Source organism: Euprymna scolopes, chromosome 14 (assembly GCF_053919585.1).
Source record: "Euprymna scolopes isolate OS-2025 chromosome 14, ASM5391958v1, whole genome shotgun sequence".
Lineage (NCBI taxonomy): Eukaryota > Metazoa > Mollusca > Cephalopoda > Sepiida > Sepiolidae > Euprymna > Euprymna scolopes.
Genome location: NC_136495.1, coordinates 122,561,038 through 122,583,909, shown reverse-complemented (window position 1 = coordinate 122,583,909; position 22,872 = coordinate 122,561,038).

Here is a 22,872-nt window from a genome sequence, read left to right as displayed (position 1 = left end):
ACCGTTGGAAAGGTTAAAGTTTCAAGTTTTGTGGGGAATCTTGAAACTTGCTCAATATGAGCACCATTCGTCACACGGCAGACATCTAGTCGATAGTCCATTTCCTGCCAAACGCGTTCCAGCATCTTGACGTCAATGGTTCCCACAACTGCCGTTATTCGAGCCTTTAGTTCGTCAATATCTCTTGGAATAGGCGGCACATAGACTTGTTGCTTGACAAAGCCCCAAAGGAAAAAGTCACACGGGGTAAGATCTGGAGACCTAGGAGGCCAGGGCATGAGAACGTCATCACCTCGCCCAGATCTCCCAATCCATCTACTAGGCAGCCTTGTGTTAAGAAACTGCCTTACTCTAAGTCTCCAGTGTGGTGGTGCACCATCTTGTTGAAAAATGAAGTCATCAGATTCTGCTTCTTCCAACTGAGCCATTAACCAGTCTTCCATCATGTTGAGATAGGATTCACCAGTGATAGTTGCCTCTTCAAAGAAGAACGGTCCATAGACACCTTTCTTGGAAATTGCACAAAACACGTTCACTTTTGGTGAATCTCGCTCGTGCTCAAGAATTTCATGAGGATTCTCAGTACCCCATATGCGAGTGCTATGCTTGTTAACTTTGCCATTCAGATGGAAGGTCGCCTCATCGCTAAGAACAAGCCGGTCATCAAAGCCGTTATCTTCCAACTTCTCTTGCATTGCAATGCAAAAGTCACGGCGAAGTGGCTTATCAGTGTCCTTCAACTTTTGGACCAACTTGAGCATGTAAGGTACCATTTGCAGTCGTTTCCTTAAGACACGCCAGACAGTTGCTGGAGCAAGCTGAAGTTCCCTGCTGGCTCTTCTCACTGATTTACGGGGGCTCCGCTGAAAGGCTGTCCGGACTTGCTCAACTGCAGCTTCTGAAGTTGAAGGGCGACCTGTTCGCTTACTTGGGCATAAACACCCATCTTTCACAAATTTAGCATGCCATCTGACAATGGGTTTCCTTTCAGGGACTTCTTTTTTAAATTTCCTGCGAAATGCACGCTGAACACATGTCCACGATTCAGTCTTTGCAAATTGGAGGACGCAAAACGCCTTGTCTTGTTTAGAGAACGCCATTACTGCACATGGAAAGATAAGACGAAAATCATTAGTATGACCAAAAACTTGATTAAGCAAGCTTTAAAATGACACCAGTTTCATTTTTCTACCTGGAATAGTTCATGAGATATAAGAATTTGTAATGTTCCCAAGACTTTTGAAACACCCTGTATTATTTATTGACCTTTTCTCTTCAATTTGTGATATATAAAAATTTGGCACATAAATTAATTATTTACTTTTTAATAGACACTTGAAAATGGGGGGGGGGGGCGAATTAAAAAAAAACGTTTGTCTAAAATATTATAATCGGTTTATTGGAAAGAGCATAAAATTTCACATTGACCCTGAAAATATCGTAAAAATAGAATCAATTTTGATAGATTTTTAAAGTTTAAGAATTGAAAAATATTGAGTTCGTAAAATTCATTACTGTTTTAAAAAAATATATATATTTCTATTACTTTTAAAACAACTTTAATAGTTTATTTTGGAAGTATAATCCATAAAGAAAATAAATAACCCACTTTTAAAAGAGAAATTACGATTTTTTAAAAATATTTTATTCGCAGTTTCGTGTTAGGGGTGTCAAAAATTCCTACAAAAATTCTGATACACCTAGAAATGTGGTCGGTGTTCTGTTGTAGCGTAAGGTAACATTCACCAATTCATCTACAAATATCATCGTATTTTCATTTTTTGTAATGTTAAAAACTAGATGTTGATGTTATTAATGTTATAAGCATTGTGGCATTGAAAAAATGTCGCTGCAGCTTTCATTCTTTGTATTAAAATAAAAAAAAAATATCAAGAATGAAACTCTTTAATAAAACAATGATGAAACTTTTAAAGCTACGGCGACTTTGTTAAAAACAGATTAAAAAAAAAACAAAAAAAACCTTACCATAACATTTACTTCGCAGCTTCTTTTTTTTTAAAATGTTTTCATCTAATGAAAATATCGTTAGTTCCTCGGTTTTAGCATCGTAAATTATAATATGAAAACAGAAACGATTCTCTTAATAGTCGTGTAAAAACTACATTTTGTAATATTAATGTTATCAGCTTTGTTGCATAAAAAAAAAAAAAATTCGTCGCAGCTGTTTTTTTTTAAATTTTTTTTTAATGTTTTGATTTAATAAAAATATCGTCAATCAAGCGTCCAAAATTATGAGATGAAAAAAATTAACGGATTTTTTTTTAGTAAACGAGAGTTGTCTCCCTCTTCACAATGACAAGTTGTAAAACAGCGCCGTCGTATTTATATTTAAAAAAAAAGCAAGATTCCTTCGTCTTTTAGATTTTTGAAAAATGTTTGAGGAATGAGATGTACATTTGGTTAGAAACTGACACTAAATCCCTCACGGAGTTTGAGAAATATTTGTTTAAAATAAACTTAAATGTTAAAATGAGTTTTTTCCCTTACATCTTGTCAAATATTCCTAAGAGTATTCTCCCTTGTTATCTTGTGTAGACTAAAATAAGGGATAATGAGATTAAAAAAAAAAAAACCTGATACATATGTACCCCCCCCTCTCTCTTTATTAAGGAGTAACCACATATCAAGGTTAAAAGCCACTGGAGAATAAGATTTCATCAGATGAATGAATTGATGAGAATTCTTATGAGGACGCTTTTTTTCTTTCTAATCAAGGCATACGAGTAACTCTGGATCGTGTCTCTTCATTCTCTTTTGCTGGTATTTCTCTTTTATTTCTATTTTAGACCCAACGCTGTTTCTTCTCTATGTCAACACTCTTCCAGAGAATATAATTCTGGTGATATCACTCTCTTTTCTGGTGTTGATTCTTGCCCTGGGACCTGTTGAAATATGCAGCTAATCAAGAAGTTGACCTAGCTTCAGTTGTGAATTGGGGTACAAAATGGTTTGTTGGTCCCCCGACAAAAGTAGGGTGGACCTGTACATTCACCCATGTCTGTTCGTCCGTTTTTCTGTCCGCATTTTTGTCGATAACTACGCCTTGGAATGTTTTTGAAATTTTGCACAAACATTAAACATGATATGAGTAAAAAAGTAACAGAATGGGTTTTCCGGAAAAACTTCAGCTGAACCCCTAGGGGTGCCTTTTGGGTTAAAAATGGCTAAAATTGACATTTTTGTGCTTATTAAAAAAATTAATGCATTGGATTTTTATAAAACTTTCTGAAAAGTTGTAACTAACTGATTTCTATAGAATTTTGTTTGTCTATACTTCATGATAATTCGTGGGTGTGCCCCGGGGCTCTTTTAGGGCTAATAAAAGCACTCCATTTTTGGAACTATTTTATCATATTTGTCCAAAAGTTTCTGTGTATGTCTATTTAGCAGTTTTGCATGGTGCTGAACTCAAATTTAAATATGTTAAGGCCTTGGGGACTTTTGGGGCTAAATGGAGGGAGGCAATGATGGACTTAGTCATTTCTTTTTTTGCACGGTGCAAAACTCAAATTTACATATGTTAAGGTCTTAAACTGTACTGTTTGTTCATTTTCACCAGGATTTGACGTTTCCTGGGGATTTTGAGCCTAAATGGTGGGGTGTGAGTAAATGCTGAACTTAGTCATTTTTTTAATGCCTCGTTCACTGTGCACTCATGAGAGACCATGCATGGTTCACTTGTTTCCTTTAATCGTTTTATGACTCAGCTTGTGTCCTTCAATCGTAGGTGTGCCCCTCACAGATGTCTCTGCTCTTGAAAAGAAATCAACACTGAAACTTTTTGGGCTTTCTTTTTCATCAAATCTTTCCTGGAGTTTATATATTAAATCCATTGCTCTTCCTGCTTCTTATAGAGTCAGTTCTCTCTATCGCTCAAAGAACTTTATTATATCTGAGGCTATTTTCTATCTTTACAAATCTATTATCAGACCATGTATGGAGTATTGTCATATTTGGGATGGTGAATTTCCATAAAAAAGAATTTATGGATATTGGATTTGAAGATGATCATGTTGTAGTATTTAGAGAAGCAGTCTCATGGTAATGTATTCTTTATGTATATATATATATATATATAAAATATATTTTAGTCATCGACATACAGACCTGTTTCGTTGTTTCACAACTCATCAGTGCCGCTAGACTAACACCTCTCCCAAGCCGAGGATCGAACCTAGAACCGTCGTGATGACAGTCGGCAGTCCTACCCCCTGACTACGGAATCGGTGGCCGAAATTAAACTGTCCGAATGCGTATTTAAATAAACATCCGTCCGCTACTCGTAGAGGGCTCAAACGTTTTGTTTGTAAACAAATTGCGAGCTTCGCATTATTTCAGCTAAATTAAGTAGCGAGTAAGATAATTTACGAGAGTGCTCTACCGAAGAGGGGAGCTTTATAAAATATATTTTAGTCATCGACATACAGACCTGTTTCGTTGTTTCACAACTCACCAGTGCCGCTAGACTAACACCTCTCCCAAGCCGAGGATCGAACCTAGAACCGTCGTGATGACAGTCGGCAGTCCTACCCCCTGACTACGGAATCGGTGGCCGAAATTAAACTGTCCGAATGCGTATTTAAATAAACATCCGTCCGCTACTCGTAGAGGGATCAAACGTTTTGTTTGTAAACAAATTGCGAGCTTCGCATTATTTCAGCTAAATTAAGTAGCGAGTAAGATAATTTACGAGAGTGCTCTACCGAAGAGGGGAGCTTTATAAAATATATTTTAGTCATCGACATACAGACCTGTTTCGTTGTTTCACAACTCATCAGTGCCGCTAGACTAACACCTCTCCCAAGCCGAGGATCGAACCTAGAACCGTCGTGATGACAGTCAGCAGTCCTACCCCCTGACTACGGAATCGGTGGCCGAAATTAAACTGTCCGAATGCGTATTTAAATAAACATCCGTCCGCTACTCGTAGAGGGCTCAAACGTTTTGTTTGTAAACAAATTGCGAGCTTCGCATTATTTCAGCTAAATTAAGTAGTGAGTAAGATAATTTACGAGAGTGCTCTACCGAAGAGGGGAGCTTTATAAAATATATTTTAGTCATCGACATACAGACCTGTTTCGTTGTTTCACAACTTATCAGTGCCGCTAGACTAACACCTCTCCCAAGCCGAGGATCGAACCTAGAACCGTCGTGATGACAGTCGGCAGTCCTACCCCCTGACTACGGAATCGGTGGCCGAAATTAAACTGTCCGAATGCGTATTTAAATAAACATCCGTCCGCTACTCGTAGAGGGCTCAAACGTTTTGTTTGTAAACAAATTGCGAGCTTCGCATTATTTCAGCTAAATTAAGTAGCGAGTAAGATAATTTACGAGAGTGCTCTACCGAAGAGGGGAGCTTTATAAAATATATTTTAGTCATCGACATACAGACCTGTTTCGTTGTTTCACAACTCATCAGTGCCGCTAGACTAACACCTCTCCCAAGCCGAGGATCGAACCTAGAACCGTCGTGATGACAGTCGGCAGTCCTACCCCCTGACTACGGAATCGGTGGCCGAAATTAAACTGTCCGAATGCGTATTTAAATAAACATCCGTCCGCTACTCGTAGAGGGATCAAACGTTTTGTTTGTAAACAAATTGCGAGCTTCGCATTATTTCAGCTAAATTAAGTAGCGAGTAAGATAATTTACGAGAGTGCTCTACCGAAGAGGGGAGCTTTATAAAATATATTTTAGTCATCGACATACAGACCTGTTTCGTTGTTTCACAACTCATCAGTGCCGCTAGACTAACACCTCTCCCAAGCCGAGGATCGAACCTAGAACCGTCGTGATGACAGTCAGCAGTCCTACCCCCTGACTACGGAATCGGTGGCCGAAATTAAACTGTCCGAATGCGTATTTAAATAAACATCCGTCCGCTACTCGTAGAGGGCTCAAACGTTTTGTTTGTAAACAAATTGCGAGCTTCGCATTATTTCAGCTAAATTAAGTAGCGAGTAAGATAATTTACGAGAGTGCTCTACCGAAGAGGGGAGCTTTATAAAATATATTTTAGTCATCGACATACAGACCTGTTTCGTTGTTTCACAACTCATCAGTGCCGCTAGACTAACACCTCTCCCAAGCCGAGGATCGAACCTAGAACCGTCGTGATGACAGTCGGCAGTCCTACCCCCTGACTACGGAATCGGTGGCCGAAATTAAACTGTCCGAATGCGTATTTAAATAAACATCCGTCCGCTACTCGTAGAGGGCTCAAACGTTTTGTTTGTAAACAAATTGCGAGCTTCGCATTATTTCAGCTAAATTAAGTAGCGAGTAAGATAATTTACGAGAGTGCTCTACCGAAGAGGGGAGCTTTATAAAATATATTTTAGTCATCGACATACAGACCTGTTTCGTTGTTTCACAACTCATCAGTGCCGCTAGACTAATTTGTAGTCTATATATATATATATATATAAAACTCAGTTTTATATATATATATATATATATATATATATAGTCATCGACATACAGTACTGTTTCACCGTATCACAGTTCATTAGTGCGGCTAGACTAGCAACTACATCAAGCCAGGATCGAAACTCGACAACCCAAACGACAGTCTGCACTTCTAACCATTATGCTATTCGGCTGCTGCTATGTGGGTAGTGAACTAACAATGTTTTGACCTTGTCCAAACGCCCCAGCTTAATTTATTTGCACAAAGAGCATTGCTTAATATGCTAATGGCAGTTTGTCTATCATTTCCCAATATGCTCAACCCATACAGGGAGCATTATAGTCATCCACATACAAAAATTGAGTTTTTTTTCTCACTCTGACACTGATATTAAAAGCCTACTTTTCTATTTAAAAATTATTAAAGCGAACTTCTTAATATACTCAGCTATAGATATGTGGGCAACGACATGAAGGTTAATTAATTTGCATATTCGTTTAAAAAACGAGTGTTAATTAATTACTTATTTATTTTTATTGTTTCTTATTAAACGATTGTTTTCGTTTCACTATTAAGCTGAATTCTATTCGTGCATATGCATTTCTACATTCTGAATAATTGTGTAAAATTTAAGATGAAAACATTCCAGCTTAAGGAAATATTTATATATATACATACATATATATATTTGTAGTCAATCGACATACAGTCCTGTTTCGTTGTATCACAACTCATCAATGCTGCTAGACTAGCATCTCTCCCAAGCCATGGATGTAACCTAGAACCATCGCGTTGACAGTCAGCAGTTCTACCGATCGACTCACGGGAGCGGCACCCATAAATTATCTCGCCAAATGTCTATTTAAACAAACATCCGTCCACCACTTTTACAGTGCTCTAACCGCTTTGTTTATAAACAAAGAGCGAGCGTCGCATTTTTCAGCCAATTAAGTAGCGGGTGAGATTATTTATGACAGTGCTCAACCCAAAGAGGGGGGCTTAAAATATTCGTAGTCATAGACATACAGAGTCCTATTTCATTGTATCACAACTCATCAGTGCCGCTATATATATATATATATATAGTTAGTTATAAAATATATATGGCGATTAAGCTACACTGAATATTCCGCGTTTCATCCACTCTAGGACTCTTCAGGCTTTATGGCGATTAAGCTACACTGAATATTCCGCGTTTCATCCACTCTTATGCCTGAAAAGTCCTAGAGTGGATGAAACGCAGAATATTCAGTGTAGCTTAAACGGCATATATATTTTATAACTAACTAACTAGCTCTACCTACATATTGAGCACTTTTGAAGTAAATACTTAAAGTTAGTGACAAATATAACCAATTGACCTTTGCAGGGTAAGTCAATTAGAATATTATTCCTGCTGTGAGCTTTGCACATAGCTCAAAGTCGTTTAATTTTAAACATTCTGTATCTATCTGTCGGTAGCTCAAATGGTAATGATGCTGATGAGATAAATAACAATGAAGGATGAACTGCTAAACGTTCTGATTTTGATTCTAGCGGATGGTATCCAAGTCATATTGTTTATAAGTTTTGAAATCATTGCTACGGCTACAAATATATATTGCCATATCTGGGCAGGAGCTGCTAAAAACAGCCTATCCTGCCTTGACAGAGTACAAAATAGACTTTGTGGCTTAGTGGGGGATGCCCTTTTCTCTACCCTGCAACCTCTCTCCCACAGAAGAGACGTTGCGAGCCTGTCCTTGTTTTATCGTTATTTCCATGGCAGGTGCTCGTCTGAACTCCAATCTCTGGTCCCCCCTCGCCAATCTTTCACGAGAAACACCCGTCTAGCTGAATCCACTGTGAAAAATTTCCCTCACTCTATATCTGTGCCTAAATCAAAACGCGGATTCCATGAACAAAGCTTCTTTCTTAGAACTCCACGCCTGTGGAACTCTGTTCCGTCTGCCTGCTTCCCTCCGGACTACAACTTGGATGTCTTCAAGTCCAATGTTAACAAATTCCTAATGAACCGCCCCCTTAAGTAAACACTTCAGCAAATCTCCTCACTAACTTAATGTACTTGCAATAACCCTTATCCCTGAGTGGCTTCCGGGCCTTGATAAGTGGTAATCACTGTGTAAAAAAAAAAAAAAAAAAAAAGGTACAATATAATAATCAATAGAGAATCGGCTCTATAATAATAAATAAGAAATCTGCATAGATTAAAATATAATATTTATGCATATTTTATGACCGGCCAATGCTGGACGACCTGCTAGTGTGTTATAAAGTTCAGTGAGCTATTTTTCTATGAATTTAATCTTCACTAAGCACTCAAAACATATGGTCATGTGACAAACTTAATCACATAATCACATAATCACATGCCTAATTAAGTCACTTTTAGTGAGATGCTTGACTTAAATCAATCTTTATAAAACCTCAACAATTATTGTGACACTATGGTGTCATGCAGTGCATGCAGCAATGTGCATATTGTGGTGAGGGGGATGTTTGACCAGACAAGATGAGATGGAGGAGTGCAGGGAAATGCAAAGACTTAGCTGGCAAAATAGGACCAAACGCCGAGCTGTCATTATGGGTTTGTTTCATGCAAGCCAGATAGTATATTGTCTCAAAAATGGGGACAAAATTGGAATTATCTCTGAGATGTCAGAGGAGATGTTTGTATTAGAAGGGGCATTTGTTGATAGGGGCTGCACACAGTGCTGGTGAAGAACCCCAGGAAACTGCTAATAGATATCAGTGTGAGCCCCCCCCCCTCCTACGAAAGAGAGAGAGAGAGAGAGGTGTTTAGTGGTTGAGACAAGGAGAGGCCCTGAGAGTAAGAGAGAAAGGATGTTTTTAACTACTCTCCAAGGGAGAGGTGAGGAAAAAGGGTTGGATTCAGAAAAAGGAATTCTAAAAGGATAAGAGTCGTAGCCAGCAAACTGAATGGCTGATCTGATCAAGTGCTCCCGACCTGGAAGCCTCCGGGCCTGATGTTATGATGTCAACTAGCCTGTGACATTACTTGCCTAGACATGCATCGTTCACTGCTGTAGTCAGTCACCTCAATTTAGACAGTAGCTGTTATCAAGTAATGAAATTAATAAATAGTTTGTTATTGTTATAAACCGGAGTTCTGTTTGTGATGAGGACTCTTCATTTTGCAGAAAGTTATCAAGTCCAACATAAACAAGTGTAAAATGTTTTTGACTTGTGATGGGGGGTATGAAACGAATGAATTCACCAATCATTTTTATAACCAACGGCTGTGCTAAACAACCAATCAAAACGTCACAAAATTATTATAAAAATCGTCGAATTTTGGATTCAATCAGTTTGCCATTTGCTACGTCACGGACCGCATTTAATTCTTCGCCGCCATCTTGGTTACTGATCTGAACTATGCCGCCATCTTTGTTCAACATAATATCTCAGAACTTAAGAGGTTAACTACGTGACGCACCACATTTGATTCTTGGTCGCCATCTTGGTTACTGATCTGAACTATACGCCGCCATCTTTGTTCAACACAAATGTCCCAAAAATTAATAACAAGTTTTTGATGAGTCGTCCCCTTAAGTAATCCAATTTACGAAATTTCTGCTACTAATAATTACTACAATATCGTCTCATTGACTACCGTATACTCATTAACTCTTATCCTCGAGTAGCGTCCAGGCCTTGATAAGTGATGAGTCTTTTGGAAAAAAAACCAAACAAACAATAAAAAACAAATCATCATGCAGTGCATATCCTCAATTCTCACTTGCTAGGTTTCATTTGCATAAACCATCACGCTGCGTATATATGCCTTATTCAACAGCGATAAGATTATATAATTATAATAATTTGACTGCAAGCAGTTGACTACAGGACTCGCTTTGTTTTCGTTCTGGTTTTAATGATGATTTTGTTGAAGTTTTTCCTTCGGCCAACAATAGGTTCATATAAAGTAGGGCAGAATAAATGTGTAGATATGAATGCGTATTGATTTTTAAATAAAATCGCAGAAAGAAAAAGATGGCAGGGAGGTCGGTTCTTCATTGATCCCATCGCAGCGATATTCACTTGAGGAGATTATACGTAAACCGACACATTTGTTTCTTTTTCCACGGATTCTCACATAATCAATGTTTCTGTTACTATTTCATTAACACTAGTTAATAAAACGACGTACGGAAGGTGCATTTCTTAACTAGTATTAGTAAAATACAACACCCCCCCCCAAAAAAAAAATTCGACATTTTGCTGTTGTATTTCGGATTTCTAAATATATACCGTACATTTCGGTATATAAGGCGATCGTCAGATAAGACGAGGTACAAAATTGGAGCAAATTTTAATAAATTTATCAAATATCGGTTGTATAAGACGACTGCTAAATCACGAAACCATGTTTGTTTAATCTAGGCTAGAAATTGCGACACCCGGTATCATTTTTTTTTTTTTTTATTTTACACAGTGATCACCACTTATCAAGGCCCGGAAGCCACTCAGGGATAAGGGTTATTGCAAGTACATTACGTTAGTGTGGAGATTTGATGAAGTGTTTACTTAAGGGGGCGGTTCATTAGGAATTTGTTAACGTTGGACTTGAACACATTCAAGTTGTAGTCAGGTGGGAAGCAGTCAGACGGAAGAGAGTTCCACAGGCGTGCAGTTCTAAGAAAGAAGTTTTGTTCATGGAATCCACGTTTTGATTTAGGCACAGATATAGAGTGGGGGAAATTTTTCACAGTGGATTCAGCTAGACGGGTGTTTTTCGTGAAAGATTGGTGAGGGGGGACCAGTATCTTATAAAATATTGTTTTTTAAAGTTGATTTTTTAACTTTAAGGGTTGTGTTATACGCCAAAATATACGGTAGTTGGTGTAATGAATATAAGTACATCCGGGTCTTTTCCCCTTGCAATATTGTGATTGGCTGGTTAAGCCATGAATACCGGCTGGTAGAGACATTTCAGAGAGACATTGAAAGGTACACATGCCTCATGCTAAGAACTTCTACTTCAACTATGATACTCGCCCATACTGTGATATATACCAGATTTATTACTCAAACTGAAGTAAGACCACTCAGCTACTTCTAACAATATTTCCTGGGATTATATCAGTGTGGCAACAAATGGATTCGAAATGAATTCTCAAGTTATATCTATAGTAATAAATATTTATTTATATATGCATTACAGACGATCAGAAAAACATTAGAAAAAATAAGAGCGTAATATTTATTTATATATGTGTTGCAGAAGATCCGAAAAACATTGATACCGTCGGTTTCAAATCCAAATCAAAGGGGACCAATATCTGATCGCCTATGTCGGACTCTCTTCAGCCGCTTAGGGGGTGAAAAGAGCCCAGCATAGACAATCTTATATTGATCCCCTTTATTTTGGATTTGAAACCGAAGGTATCGATGTTTTCTGATCTTCCGCAACACATATCTATATATCTATAAAAGTGAACATGTCTGTGTGTCCGTGTACATTTCCCTATGCAATAACTCTGTCAATTTTTAGTCTACAAACGCAAAATTTGATATACAGGGTACTGAAATTTGGGAAAATCTATGTGATCGGGTTTCGGCCAGAAATTTGTCGATTAAGGGGTCAAAGTTCAACGATTTGACCTTTGAGAACTCTACCAAACTCCTCCGACAAATTTGGGTCTCAACACTGTAAATCTTAGATATAGGTACCCTGGACATGGATCTAACTTAATAATTTGATTTGAGCCCAAAACAATAAATGTTAAGGGGCCATAATAGGGGTCAAAATTAAAAAAATCGACCTTTTTTTTTTTTTTTTTTTTTTTTTTGCTCAGCATACACCTCCAAACACCCGGGCAATGCCGGGCCGAAATGCTAGTATAAATAAATATTACGCTCTTATTTTGAAATTTTCTGCCATGGTTCTCTCACACTAACCTTACATAGGCACATAGTAATAAATATATTTTCAGTGGTCAAGTATCTGTACATATGGTTATAAACTACTAAGAGGCCACCCGGCGTTGCCCGGCATTGTCCAGTCATAAAATACGCATAAATATTATGTTTTAGTTAATACAGAAACTGATACATGTGCCTGCGAGTATTATTTTTTAAAAGCCGTTTACTTCTTGTCAATAAAAAAAAAATACTCGAACTGAGATCGAAACCAAAAGCCTAAAGACAGTGAGTCAAGTACAATAACCATTAGACCAGCATGACACAATCTTTAAAAGACGTTTGCAAACTACTTATTCTTAACATAAGTAATCTGTAATGTGAACTATTCATGCGTGCGCATTTGTGAAACCGTTAGCAAACAGATAAAAATTTGATCGCTCCTACAAATTTTTCAATTTTGACCTCTTAGCAGCCTTTTTTCCCCGGATGAAAACGGATTAAAAACGTTTCCACATGCCTGAATATCCTATATACCAAATTTCAAATCTGCAGATCAGAAATTCATTGAGTATATAGAATGAGAAGTGTCATTGCACAGACACACATTTTTATTTTTATAGATATATAGATTATATAAAGGATAATTGTTTGTTTGTGAGTCTGTCTGTCTGTCTGTTTGTCTGTCTGTTTGTGGTTGGGCCTGTGCTTGAGGAAGCTTGAAAAATGTCCATCAGCATAAAGTTCTTTGAAAATTTGGGTTTTTCGAAAATTTGAGCCAGCTCGTATGCAAATGAAAATCACAATAAAAACCGTCTTTCTATATCAGTCTCGTTAGAATGGACTAACCATTCCATATTATGTTCATTAAAGTCACCGCAGGCATGAATGTTAGCAGGCCAAAGATAAACAGACATGATGCTGTTGATTTTTTTCTCCCAGTGATTCGCGCATTGACAATAACTCCATCATTGTGACGGACGGTAAAAGATGAAGATGAAAGATGTTTGGTGAGTGAGTGCAACCTGAACATACATAGAAGTCAAATGAGGGTCTCCATTAGAGATGCCTCTACCACCCGGAAAACGTTACTTGTTAAAGACATAGAGGCCATGTCAGTGAAGAAAATGTTAAACCCTTAACAACTTCTCAGGAAGAGACCAGATGACAGACCACAGATCAAACAGCTTGAGAATACCCCACTCCTAATGGTGTGGAAATCTCCTTTTTGGAGGCTCTTCCTCCCAATTCAGAAGCACAGTTCAACAAATGAAGTCAAGGAAAAGCTTTTTCACTCATCTAAAACCTCTACCAACATCTCAGGAAGAAACCAATTACAGCTGTGGACCAGCCGGCTAGAGAATGTCCTCTTCCTATTGACATGGCAATCTCCCTGTCTGACCCCCCCCCCCGTTCAGAAGCTTCCTGGCTCCAGTGGAAAACATTTAACTGGTTGAGAACAGGATTTGAGTCATCAAAAGTTGTCCTTTATTAGAGAATAGAACCACCACCGTTTCTCTGACATGGAATCTCTCCTGATTCAGAAGCAGCCTGAAAAATACTCAACCGTCTGAAGACAAGAATGGATGTTCAAAAGTTGCTATGGGATACAAAACTTATCCAATCATTTGTGAATGTAGAGAGAAGGATTACATGATGCAACATTGCCTTGTCTGCTCTTTACTGCTCAAGAAGCTTCCTGGCTCCAGTGGGAAACACTCAACCGGTTGAGAACAGGAATTGAGTGATCAAAAGTTGTTATGACCAGATGCGGTTATAACACTGATTCAGCCATCTTAGAATGTGGTGAGGAGGACAATAAGATGCAACGTTGCCTTGTCTGCTCTTTACTGCCCAATTGGTGCAGATCTTACAGAATGCAACAATAATGCAATAATAATGCAAAAGACTGCATATAAAAAAACGGGAAACTGTTTTATGACTACATGCTTGAAAGAGATGCAAAGAAATGAAGATCTTGGAGGTCGGGTTTTGAGGTCATGTTAGAATAACCTGTAATTTTGAAATCATTGATCGCAGTTAAATAGATTAATTCTAGTTTCACACAGATACAACGGGTCACATTTGGTTTCCTTTAAGTGGATCTCAACTTCTGTAATGTTGGAACGCAAACCCCTAATGTTTGAAAATGAGACCTGACAGTAAGGATCCATATTAGAAGTTGAAGTTTTAGTTTATGCTTGTCTTTATTTTTAGGACATTTTATGTTAAGAGTGAAAACTTGTGAACGATAAGACGAGTAGATGAGTTAGAAGATGAAGAGAGAGTGAACAGATTAGTTCACTTTTTCCACTGCTTCAAACGTAATAGATGTATGGAAACTAAAGCCGTTTTCAGGACTGCCAGCAACCATTGTAAGAAAGTAATAAGGAACGCAAGAGTGTTGTATGCTCAATCTGTTAAGTCCAAAGTAGCTGAGCAGCGGCTTGGTTCCCACCAGTTTTGGCAAATAGCAAACAGAATCCTGAACAGAAGCGTGTGCTCCATCCCAACTATTATCAATGGACCTGAGGTAATCTCGTCAGCATCAGACAAAGCCAAACTCTTTGTCAAGAACTTTGCAGCTAATTCTACCCTTTTCGACCAAGACCGCCAACCCCCAATATTTCCTCCTGTATCAGAAAACACGCTATGTGATATACGTATATCTGTACGTGATGTTGCGAAGCTAATCAAAAACCTTGATTCGAGTAAAGCAACTGGCCCTGATGGTATTCCAATTATAGTACTCAAAAAACTTCAACCTGAATTAGCGCCCATACTTACAAAACTGTTTAAACGTTGTCTTAAGGAGAATAGTTTCCCATCTCCCTGGAAAATCTCATCAGTATGCCCTGTATTTAAGAATTCAGGTGATCGCTCATCCCCCTCTCAGTACAGACCAATAAGTCTCCTGTGCGTCATGAGTAAGTTGCTAGAATCTGTGTTAAATACCGAAGTAATCAAACATCTCAACAAAAATAACCTTCTTAGTGACACTCAATATGGTTTCCGTTCTGCTAGATCTACAGCAGATGTCCTTACAGTTATATCGCATAGGATTAGCAAATCTCTCGACGGTGGCAATCTTTCTAGGGCAATTGCTCTTGACATATCTAAAGCCTTTGATAGGGTATGGCATAAAGGTTTACTTCATAAGATCGCTAGCTATGGTATAGCTGGAAAAGTCTTCTCAATTATTAAATCATTTCTTTCTGATAGGTTCATAAGAGTAGTAGTTGAGGGGCAAAAATCAGAAGCTCACAGTATTAATGCCGGTGTCCCTCAGGGATCCATCCTGGGCCCAACTCTTTTCCTGATCTACATTAATGATCTTCCAAATCATATCCTTACATCATTTGTAGACATTTATGCTGACGACACTACCATTTATGGTAGCACATCTAAGACAGTAAACGACCAAGTTCTCTCCAATTCTCTCTCCTCTGATCTTGAGCACGTAGTACAATGGGGAAAGGAGTGGCTGGTTACTTTTAATGCATCTAAAACCAAGCTTCTCTCTTTACATCATCAACATTCTAATTCACATTTGTCATCAATTGAAATGAATGGCTCTCGTCTTCAGGAGGCCTCAAGTTTTGACAAGCTTCTGGGCTTGACCATTACTCCTGATCTTAAATGGAACACGTATATCAAATCTGTTGCCAAGGCCGCTGGAAAAATGGTGGGATCTTTCTATCGATCCAGTAGATATCTCACTGCTGATGCTATTCTCTACCTATATAAGAGCCAGGTACGTCCAAGGATGGAATACTGTTGCCACATCTGGGCAGGAGCTGCTAGAAAGGACTTGTCCTGCCTTGATAGAGTTCAAAATAGACTTCGTAGCCTCGTAGGAGATGTCCTTTTCTCCTCCTTGCAATCTCTATCTCACAGAAGAGATGTTGCGAGTTTGTCTCTGATGTATCATTATTTTCATGGAAAGTGTTCAACTGAGCTTCAATCTTTGGTCCCCCCTCGCCAAACTTTCACAAGAAACACTCGTCTAGCTGTAAACACTATCAATAATTTCCCCCACTCTTTATCTGTGCCTAAACCTAAACGTAGATTCCATGAACAAAGCTTGTTTCTTAGAACTGCACGCCTGTGGAATTGTCTTCCGTTTTCCTGCTTTCCGGCTGACTACAATATGGTTGTGTTCAAGTCTAAAGTAAATAAGTTCTTGATGAGCCGTTCCATATAAGTTATTAAATTTACCAAATTTTCATTACTAATGATTACTATATTGACCAATTTCTACTGTACACTCTTTAACCCTTATCCTTGAGTGGCCTCTGGGCCTTGATAATGTGGTGATGCCTATGTAAAAAAAAAAAAAAAAAAAAAAAAAAAACTATTGAAGTAAAAAAAAAACGTAGCAGTTTTCACTTATATAGCACCAAGTGACCCCACAAGAAACTATTCATGGCCCAGACTCCATTCACCAAATGGTGATGCAGAAAAAACAGTATTTGCATCTACTGATAGAACGGTTCGGGAGTTCCAAAGTTCAGCTCCTTGGACTATCAGACAGGTAAAATCAACTTCTTTTTTATAGAGTATTGATTTTTTTGCGAACTGTTATCCTCATCTTCATAGTTGTTATTTCATCACATTGCGGCCAACTCATCCTCTGGCCTTCTTCAGATGTATAGCCGCCATGTTTATGAAGCTTCATCTCAAAGGATAAGAAAAAAATAGAAATAAACTAATATATGTCGTGGTTTCCACCAAAAGAAATCACTCACCAAAAAAGGATCTCAATTCAAAACGTAAAAACCACAGTCGACGAATCTTCAACAAGTACTTTGACATGAATAATTATCCTGTGGAACTCTGAATAGTACAATTCCCACTAGAATAATATTCACAACTTTCCCAACTTCAAATTGATATGACACATGAATACAAAGCTCAAACAGATGGCTCCCTACAGCACTTTGGAGACACAAAACCAAACACAAATCAAGAACGAAAACAATTATTGTATGATCGCATTATTTAAAGACACGGAAAAAAGACTTGCTTCTGTTTTTGAGAGGAACACTAAAAGACTTATAAGCTTTAGGACATTCTAGAAAATGGTAATGCAGAAGAACCAGTATTCGCACTTCTTGATAGAATGGCTTCATTGAGAATTACTTCAAAGTTCACAGGAAACATGAGTTGGAACAATTACATTGAAGGCATTGCCAGGGCCGCTGCAAGAAAGGTGGGCTCTCTCTACCGTGCTAGACAACTACTAATACCCGAAAGTATCCTATACCTCTATAAGGCCACCATTCGCCCATGTATGGAGTATTGCTGTCACATCTGGGCTGGTGCATCTGCTACTAGTCTCTCGCTCCTTGACAAGGTTCAAAAGAGAGTTGCAAACCTGATAGGTCCTGAACTGGCATCTAAGCTTCAGCCTCTATCCCATCGACGAAATGTTGCATCCCTCTGCCTTTTCTACAAGTATTTTAGTGGTGAATGCTCTGATGAACTGCAATCACTTGTGCCCCCACGACGTGAGCACCCTCGACAAACCCGACAGGCTGCTAAATCCCACCCCCACCCTGTAGAGATCCCTAGATGTAAAAGATCTTTTTACTCCAATAGTTTCTTCCCCAGAACCACTAGACTCTGGAATTCCATTCCAGGTCCCTGCTTACCCAACAGTACTGACATGCAGAAGTTCAAGTGTAACGTGAACCAACATCTTGCTGCCCAAATCCCAACATAGTACCCCAGTAGTTGTTGCCTCTGATAGTAGCCCCCTACACCCAAGTGGCAATTTGCCTTGTTTGGGGTGAAAATGTAATAAAAAAAAAAAAGAAAAAAGAAGTCCTTGGACTATCAGACAGATAACGTCAACTCCTTTATTAGTGACATGGCAACAAAGACAGAAAGAATCATAGATACTCAAATGATATCCACATGCTGAATAAAATCGACCCAAAGAACAGAGTTTTCTCCCCTTATTTTTCAAGAATATAGCTCAGAGAATTAAAGATTAAAGGACAATGACAAGTAAGAGTTACTGAACTGCTGGAATTACATACACGGTGCATTTTCTGCTCTCAATCAGTTTGGGTGTAAATATATAATTTTTCATTGCATACTGTCCTATAAAACCGGATTTCAGTTCGTCGAAGCTAGACAACTTAAGAACGATGTATGTAGGGAAAACTGTGGCTTATCATTGAAGCATCTGTATGTGTGTGTGCATTACATACAATCAAGCTGTCGAGTGGGGGGAAGAAAAATCAAAATGGCGGCGCTCACAACTTTTATAACTAAGTGATCTCAAAAAGTTATGCAAAATCTCATGGCTCGTGTGCAAAATCTCGCCGCCTGACTGCATAAAAGGAAGCGGCAATGAGAACGCAGACTGTCTCCAAGGATTCTCATACAATCGTCTCCAAGGATTCTCATACAATCGTCTCCAAGGATTCTTATGCAACCGTCTCCAAGGATTCTCATACAATCGTCTCCAAGGATTCTCATACAAGCGTCTCCAAGGATTCTTATACAACTGTCTCCAAGGATTCTTATACAACCGTCTCCAAGGATTCTCATACAAACGTCTCCAAGGATTCTCATACAACCGTCTCCAAGTCTCCAAGGATTCTCTTACAACCGTTTCCAAGGATTCTTATACAACCGTCTCCAAGGATTCTCATACAACCGTCTCCAAGGATTCTCATATAACCGTTTCCAAGGATTCTCATACAACCGTCTCAAAGGATTCTCATACAACCGTTTCCAAGGATTCTCTTACAACCGTTTCCAAGGATTCTTACACAACCGTCTCCAAAGATTCTCTTACAACCGTTTCCAAGGATTGTTATACAACCATCTCCAAGGATTCTCATACAACCGTTTCCAAGGATTCTTATACAACCGTCTCCAAGGATTTTCATTTTCTTATTACTTTTTTGTGTTGCAGAACACATATTATTTTACTACATATAACAATATACATTAATTCGTCCAGCCAACAATACCTGTGGTTTCATGTAGGTACTGGAAATCCGAGTGGTTGCAATAGTATCAAGTATATCCGTTCTTAAACTGAACGGGTTGAAAAGTGGTAATTCAACACATTGGCTGCTCTTCCTGTCATATGAATTTCATGTATACTATTTATTAACAATAACCACCAGATAAATAAGCTTTGAATTCTCAACATTTCTATCAAAGCTTCAAGAATACTTTATAGAGAAGTAAGACCCAGATAAGAGTTTGGCCTCTCCTTCCATTGTCAGATCGAGGTATGCAATCTCATTGACTTATATTCTTTTTGTTACAGACTCAGATTCAACACATATTGGAATTTGATAAATTTATTCTTATAGTTTGTTTAAATTTTCTCTCTTGTTAATTTGATCTATGAAATATTTATGAATATTTTGTTAAATTTGTTTTATCGTTGTATAAAAATTTGTTTTATTGTTATATAAAAATGAAATAAGCTTTAGGAGGACGTTGTAGCTTGTTTCAAGCATTTTGTGTAGTGCATAAGGAGTTTTATTTGAAGGCTATGGCAATTCAGTTTGAAAGAAAAAACACCGTTGAGTTTGAGACAAGGTAAAAAGAATAAATGACTATATTTTAATATTAATGTTCAATAATGTTCAATTATAAAATCGAATCTCCAATGCCTCCACCGAGTGGTTGTATATAATTTTAATTGTTTTCTTTGTTCTGAAGATGACGAAAACCTCGAAAATTCAAAAGGCATAACGGCATGATACCATCCTTATTTGACACATTATGTCGGTAAATAAATCGGAACCCTCAACCTCATCCTGTGCTTAAACCTAGACGTGGATTCCATAAACAAAGCTTATCTTCTAGAACAGCCCACCTGTGGAACTGTTCTGCTGGTCTGCTTTCCAGTTGACTACAATATTGTTGTCTTCAAGTCTAATGTAAACAAGTTCTTGTTAAACTGTCTTCTTAAATAATCTAATCATACCAAATTTCCACTATTAACGATTACTACGCTATCATTCCAATGACTATCATACACACATTAACCCTTATCCTCGAGTGGCCTTCGAGCCTTGATAAGTGGCGACCCCTTTGTAAACAGAAATTATTTTCATTTCAAAAAATGAAGTTAGCATTGAAACTTATTGAAATCGTTCAAGGCTGTCATTATTCATTTACTTTGTTTCGTACCCAAGGGTGTTTTTATTCAAAACAGCATCGTCATACCCTTCGAACACAACTACGCATGCAATAAACTTTATTTCTTGTGTTGAGCTTAAAATAAAATTACTTCCCTTCAAATTATCGTCCCTGAAATAGAATTATCTACCCTTATTTTTGATTTGCCTTATTTTTGATTTGCCTTGTTTTTGATTTGCCTTATTTTTGATTTGCCTTATTTTTGATTTGCCTTGTTTTTGATTTGCCTCACTTTTGATTTGCCTTGTTAGAACTCGAACTGAGATTTAAACTGACTGCTAACTGATTGCCAGCTGTTACAAATTACACGTGAAGACCGACTGAGACCCGAACCTGAAACGGCTTCATAACAAACTCACCAGCTGCCACAAATGAAATGCTAACCAACCGAGATATACTAATTACATGTGTCGTAACCGAACAGCTGATAAGTCATGGATACGACAAAACACACGCCTGTATCTTTCTCTCTCTTCCCTCCCTTGTCTTTCTCTCACATTCATTCTCTAATTTCATTTAGAAAGAGTTTTTCTTTGTTTTTTTTTAAATTACGTTTTCACCCCAAACAAGGCACATTGCTACTTTGGTGTAGGGGGCTACTATTAGGGACATAAGCTACAGGGGTACTATGTGGGGAGTTGGGCAGCAAGACGTCGGTTCACATTACACTTGAACTTCTGCATGTCAGTACAGTTGGGGAAGCGGGCACCTGGAAGGGAATTCCAAAGTCTATCTGTTCTGGGGAAGAAATTACTGGAGTAAAAGGTTCTCTTACATCTAGGCATCTCTACTGTGAAGGGGTGGGATTTTGCTGCTTGTTGGGTTTGTCGGGGGTATTTATGTAGAGGGCATACAAGTGCTTGCAGTTCGTCGGAGCATTCATCGTTAAAGTACTTGTAGAACAGGCAGAGGGATGCTACATTTCGTTGATGGGACAGAGGCTGAAGCTTGGATGACAGTTCAGGACCTATCAGATTGGCGACTCTCTTTCGAACATTGTCTAGGAGTGAGAGACTAATAGCAGATGCACCGGCCCAAACAATACTCTGTACATGGGCAAATGGTGGCCTTATAGAGGTACAAAATCGAGTTGTAATCGAAAATCACACACACACACACACACACACACACACACACACACACACATATATATAAGTATATATGCTTTCATGTATATATATATTCATAAAATAATAATCATTTGAATAGGCGCCTAAATGGCTTCGAAAAAGTCATAACTCGGGTTTCACAGTTGTCTAACTTTAATAGCAGCCTTTTTTTTTTACTTGCTATAAGTAATTTCATTCTTTGTCATACTTTTAAGTAACCTAAAGTCATGGTCCAGTATTTAGACTGAACATCGATTAACATCATAATGAGGAATAGGTGAGTCCGAATATATTTTTACTTTTAGTAAGTTCCCAAGTGAATTTTTATAGGGTATGTGTTTTAGAAAGTGTAAATAAACACTTAGTCTGTATCTGAAAATGTTCAGTTGTCATGCAACAGCAGAGGCAAATATCATTTTGGAACGTTTCATATGACTCGAATGGGAATTGAACTCGAATCTCTCAACCCACTAGCATACACTCTTGGCATTTTGCCAGTTGGGATGGTTCCGAGATTGTCAGTATTGTAAAAATAAGTTATAGTAAATTCACGATTTTATTTTGTGATTTTCACTGTCTGATATATACGACATAATGAAATTGACACACAGGTTCCCATCAGATCGCTAAAGTTAAGCAACGTTGTGCCTGGTTATTACTAAAATGGGTGACGAATTTGTGAATTCCAGGCGCTGTATGTAGGAGGCCGTTGACAGCTCCCTGCGAGAGTTGCAAAAAAAAAAGCAAACAAACAAACTAATGTCGTCATCTCTCCTAATGGGGATATACATGCGACTGGGGACCGCTTGTGAATTTCATACTCTCATGCAACTTCCTCCTTTGGAGGAAGCGAGTTAAACCCGATTAGAGTTAGTGCCGACTGACACTGCCTGATTTCCACTATATTTTTCTTCCTTCTTCCAGTTTTCTTCTTGCCCCTTTGCTGTTATATGATGGCCTTTAAACGCTTGGTTATCCACGCACGCGGCTGACTAAGATCAACAAAAATCCCAATGTCGATAATGTGCATTATATCACGTGTAAATGACAGCTTGACAGGTAAAGCTGTGTTGCTGCTGCTGATAAGACAAATGCTAATAGTTTTCACCAGACTCTCCCCTATAATATGATCACACATATGACATTTGAGGAGCTCGTCATTTCACAATAGCACTTCCCCTTTCCGCGAGGTATAAAGCGTAACATCTGTTCTGATGTTATGCTTAGTTTATTCTGTCCTGGTTGATGAAGAAGAAGTCCTTCTAAAC